We start from the raw sequence: 5,748 nt of genomic DNA, 5'->3' as shown, positions 1-5,748 counted from the left end.
TTACTTGTTAACATTCCAGCAAGTTTTACAAGCTTCAAAAAAGGCATGCACAAATCTAAAGGGGTTTCAAATGTCCGTCTTTACACTACCATGTCATCTATGCTCTCTGCACCTGTGATATATCAAATGCACACTTGCACAGAATATCGTTTGCATGAGAAAAGGACACGGAGCTTACAGTCAGAGAATCGTTTCAGTCTTCATGATATTGAGAGTCAGATCAGCTACAATGGCCAGATTCAGAGTCTCCTTAGAGGGGCGCCTAGGAGGCTCAGTTGGTTGAGTGTCCAAGTCTTGATTTCGACTCAGGTCATGGGATCAAGCCCTGCATTGGGCTCATGCTGGGCGTGGAGTCTGCTCAAGATTCTCTCTCCCTCTTTCTATGCCCTTCTCCCCCACTGGCACGCGCACACACACACACACACACACTCTCTCTCTCAAATAAATTTTAAAAAGTAAAATAAATAAAAAGTCTCCTTAGAGTTGGAATTCCAGAGAAATTTATAGAAAATAGTTTTATACAAGGTCCAAAATACCAAATCAGTGTTTAAAAAAATTGACTTACATAATAGAGTCCACATGCCAAGGCCTCTGGAATATTAAAGCCTAATTGAAGTTTGGTGCAGTAATTTTAAAGGGAGCACTGAATGTCTAATTCATCTCAAATTTGCTTTACTTAAGACTCAGATGACATTTCGGTGTAAAACACATTCTAGGCTAGTTTTACATAAAAATGACTTTGTAATGTGAGTAATAAAACTAATTGTATATTTTGAATTACTGGTGAACCTTGACTAGGAAACAAAATTCACATAAGCTGTACATTTTTGCTGTTAACCGTATTATGAAATGTATTAGTTTCTTGATCACTTAAGTGTTCCCATTCCAGTAAGTGAATCTTGCAAACAGTGTTGTTTGGTTTTATCATGTTTGGAAAATGGCTTTTTGGTCTCTATAATTTTTTGTTTTTGAAGAAGGCCCGGTAAAGAGAATTGAGCTACAGTAAATGTTCATTAGTTTTCAGTTCTCCCAGGAATCATGGCTAGAGGTATACTTCCTCTTTACTCAAATCTGTAATTAATGTTTATAAGATGTCATGCTGATGTTATTTTTAAAAAACAGAATCTTGTGAAGAGAATACCATATGAGTATGTGATTAATGGATCATGAAAAAATTAGCTTGTTCACCAAATTAAAAGTTACTGGTTTAGATTACTCTTTATTAAACTTGTCTTGCATGTAGTAAAATCTAGACTAAACTTGGCAAGTTTGGGTTCAAAAGTAACTGAAAATGATTTTCATATCTCATTTTTTAGAGGTTGACATTTACTACAAATACGATATTTTAGGGATGCTCGGGGACATTGAGGCTTCCACCCCCAATCTTACTCTGCCTATGCGCACAATAGTCCCCAATGAGAACATTCAGAAGGATGATTCTGAGGTATTGCCACAGCTTGTTTCATGCCACCCAAAAGATTAGATTTTCAACATCACTGTTGTGTGGATTGTATGGTAATGACTGGATTGTATGGTAATGATTTTCTTTGATAGACCTCAAAAGAGTTGCCATATTCTTTATTGTGGTGGCAAATCTCTCTCTCTGGCCCAGGCCTGGCCCAGTGAAATATCGTGTCTCCCCACCAAACAGAATCATTCCTTGTTCTTGCTACCTGAACATGGGGAGAAAGCAACCTGAGTGGAAAGGAAGCAGCCAAAACCTGACTGGGGTGACATCTTTCCCACCCCATGGAGAGGATGATGTACAATAACAATGTGTGAAACTAACTTATAAAGAGAAGCAGAAACAAGTTGAAATCCCAATGGGTAAAGCGTCTTGGTAGTGGGGTTCCCTGATTTTTCAGATTCTGCGGCTTTTGCTTAGGTTCATTGAGCTACCTGGCTATCAAGGGCAATAGTTCTTTTTTCTCGAAGTTGGTTTCAGATGGGTTTTTGCCGCTTGCAACCAGGAGTCCTAATGAATGTAATAGTCAACATACTGAATACCTGCTGACAGGGCCACTATTTTTGTATGTAGCAAAAGCAGGAAAGTGAGCCAAATTATTTTGGACGTTTGAAATACGTTTGTTATGACGTTTGAAATGTAGAGGATTGTAGCTTTGTACAGGGGCAGGATCGTAGTCAATGAGGTTTATCTGAACTGTGATTATTGCTAATTGAAAACTTTTCCCGATATCCCACTGTGACGATGTGAAATATAAAAGATTCTACCAAAGGTGGTACTGGCGTGGTGCAAGGTTGTCCACAAACAAGCCTTATACCAGATTTAATTTTTCATTGTATGGGTGTGCAATTAAAGTTTAATAGCAAATAATTATTACGTATAATGATAAATCACATCCCCGGTTTGCACATGGTTTTCTGAGCGTGGCACGCACAAGCCTGGCTTGTGCATACGGTCTCATGAATGTTGGTTTGTTGCATGAAGAGGCTAGAGAGGATGGAGAAAGACCAGTTCTCATATGGGAACAGAAAGAGGTGAAAATGTTAAATTCTTCTGCTTTTCTTTACTCAGCACTTGGTTTCCGTTGGAGGAAAATAGTGTATCTGATTCTCAATCAGATTCTCAATCACTAGCACCCAGCCAGGAAAGGTTGTAATTAAACCTGAGGAGTTTGCACAGACAAGATAAGATTTACTTAGGGACTATATAAACATGTGGCTGGAAAGAGGTTGGGTTCTAATTTAAGGGATTGTAAGACCTGCAGCCCTAATTCTTTTTTAAAAAATATCTTATTTTTAACTAATCTCCACACCGAATGTGGGGCTTGAACCCATAACCCCGAGATCAAGAGTCACACGCTCCTCCGACTGAGCCACCCAGGTGTCCCACGCACCTTTATTTTTATTTTTAGAGGGAGAGTGCGAGTGCGAGGCGGGGAGAGGGGCAGAGTTGGAGAGAGAGATGATCTTAAGCAGGCTCCATGCTTAGCACGGAGTCCTACGCAGGGCTTGATCTCACGACCCTGGAATCATGACCTGAGTGGAAATCGAGTCGGATGCTCAACCGACTGAGCCACCCAGGCACCGCAGCAATCCTAATTCTTAATGGTAGTACTCCCCCAGAGTCCCATCTCAATCCCACTGAGGGGGCCAGCTGTAACCTGCAAAATCAGGAATCCCACACCTTTGTCTCTACTCCAGACACTCTGCTCACAGTGTCAGACCCTGGTCTTCAAACTACCTGCTTGTCTTGTACCCATGGAATACCCAAAATATCTCAAATGCAGTGAGTCCAAAATGAAACTCATCACCTTTCTCCCTAAACTTGCTGCTGTGTCTTAGTAAATTTCAATGGCTAAATCATTATACATTCTATCGTTCATGTCATATGTCTGGATAACACCTATTCACTTTTCTTCCTCACTTTCACCAATCAGTTCTTCCTAAACAACTCTAAAAATTTGTGGTCATCCTTCACACCCCCTTTCTCTCTGCCCTCTCACTGATCCTGCACCAAGTTCTGTCACCTAAACACTTGTCCAACTTATTTTATTTTTTTCCATCTCTGCTATTGCCACAGTGGTCTGAGCCACTGCTACCCTTCTCCTGGATCAGCATGGTAACCTCGTAACCGGATGCCTTGCTTCTAGTCTGGACTCTGTACAGTCTTTTCTCCATGGTGCAGATGAGATGGGTGTTTAATATGTAAATCTGCCATGATACTCCATTGTTTTTGATCTCTCAGGGGCTTCCCTTTGCTCTTAGAAAAAAATGACATGGTTCACAAGACTCTGTGTAGTCTGGATATGGTCTTTCTCATGGTACTCTACTCCTTTCTTACATTATGTATGCTGTTCTTGTCCCTGTTCCTTTAACATCCTAGCCACAATGTTCTTTAGTCACCCTTGTTTTTTTTTTATCGAAGTGTAAATAACATACAGTGCTATATTAGTTTTAGGTATACAATGTAATGATTCAACAATTCCGTACATTACTTGATAAGGGGTTAATATCCAGAATATACAAGGAACTTACACAGCTCAGCACCAGGGAAAAAATACAATTGAAAATGTGCAGAGGACGGGGCACCTGGGTGGCTCAGTTGGTCGAGCATCTGACTCTTGATTTCAGCTCAAGTCATGATCCCAGGGTCATGGGATCAAGCCCCGCATTGGGCTCTGCACTGAGTGTGGAGCCTGCTTAAAATTCTGCCTTACTCTACCTCTCTCCTCTGCCCTGCCCCTCTCCCCTGCTTGTGCTCTCGTGCTCTCTCTTTCCGTCACAAAACAAAGCAAAACGTAATGAGATATCACCTCACACCTGTCAGAATGGCTAATATCAACAACATAAGAAACAAGTGTTGGCGAGAATGTGGAGGCAAAGGCACCCTGATGCACTGTTGGTGGAAATGCAAACTGGTGCAGCCGCTGTGGAAGACACCATGGAGGTTCCTGAAACAATTAAAGCTAGAACTACCGTATGATCCATTGATTCCACTACTGAGGATCCCCCCCCCCCCCCCCCCCCCCCCCCCCCCCGCCCCCTGCAAATGAAAACATTAATTCCTTCACCCCTTTGCCTGGTTGCCAGGTTGGTCTTCCCAGAGCTCAGGAGTAGGCTCAGGTGCTCATTATATGTCCACTGGTCCCTTCGTTTTATCTTAGTGTTCATCTGAGATTATCATTATACATTCATTTGTATAGTGATTTGTCTCTCACTAAACTGTGCCTTCTTTTTTTTTTTTTTTAAATTGTACCTTCTATGAGATGCAGGTCTTTTCTTTTACAGCATATTCCTAGAGCCTTCCAGTTTTCCACTCACTTGACATAATGGTGATTCAGTATATTTGAAATAGGACTATTAATGCTTTACAGCATGTGTAATAGGCATTAAGTAGGCTTGGGGGACCAATGGGTAAACCTGATAAGCATCATTTATAATATAGTTTCATTTAGAAAATATTGTTTAAGAACCACCAAACTGTAAATGAGTTTCTGAGATCTCCCAGTAAAAAAATTAGAAACTCTTAAATTATAGCTATTCAATACACCTGTTATTAACTTTTGTCTTAGTAATACAACAACATACAGACTATATTATAAGTGTTTAGAAATGAATAGATATTTAGGCAAAAGGCTTGTATATCATTTATGAATGCCTCTTACCCTTTATGTTAGAGCTACATAGGAGAACAGGGACTAGATCTATTTTTACTTACCAGTACCTTGTGCCCCGTGCAACGTCTGTGACAGAAGAAAACTTCAGTAAGTTTTTGTTGATGAATGAATGATGCTGTTTTGTTCGCTTACTTTTGGCCTTTTACTCCTGATGCAATATTTCTATTTCTACATCCCTTTTGCTTAATTAACTTATATTTGTCTTTTAAGCTTCAGTTCAGGCACCACCTCTTATGCAGTCTTCACAGATGTCAACTGCCCCTCTGTGTGTGACCACGTGCGTGTATGTGTCAGTGAACTTCCCATGCCGTGTGATTGGTATCTGTGTCTCAGTCTCTCCCTGTGTAATAGGACCTCTTTGAGAGGAACTCTGTCTCCAGTGCCTTCAAAACTCCTCTTGATTTCAGTTTAAATTAAAAACATGGATAAGTGGCCTGAATAGCTTTGATATAAATCCAAATCTATATATTTTTATTTCTCAAAATACAGTAAAAAGATAATACCCAAACAACAAAAAATAAATCCTGTTAAGGTTTCTTAGTAGACACTCAAAATGGAAATCATATGCCAGAAATTTATCAGGTGTTGACTTTTGTTTATTTTTTCT

The 5,748-nt window shown here is 40.2% G+C and overlaps 1 pseudogene; it reads left to right on the top strand.

Annotated features, from left to right (window-relative positions):
• Positions 1–2,116: 2,116 nt before the first annotated feature.
• Positions 2,117–2,238, top strand: LOC122235650 (annotated as a pseudogene).
• The last annotated feature ends 3,510 nt before the right edge of the window (positions 2,239–5,748 follow it).

Source organism: Panthera tigris, chromosome X (genome assembly GCF_018350195.1).
Source record: "Panthera tigris isolate Pti1 chromosome X, P.tigris_Pti1_mat1.1, whole genome shotgun sequence".
Taxonomy (NCBI): domain Eukaryota; kingdom Metazoa; phylum Chordata; class Mammalia; order Carnivora; family Felidae; genus Panthera; species Panthera tigris.
This window is presented reverse-complemented; position numbering and strand designations above follow the sequence as displayed.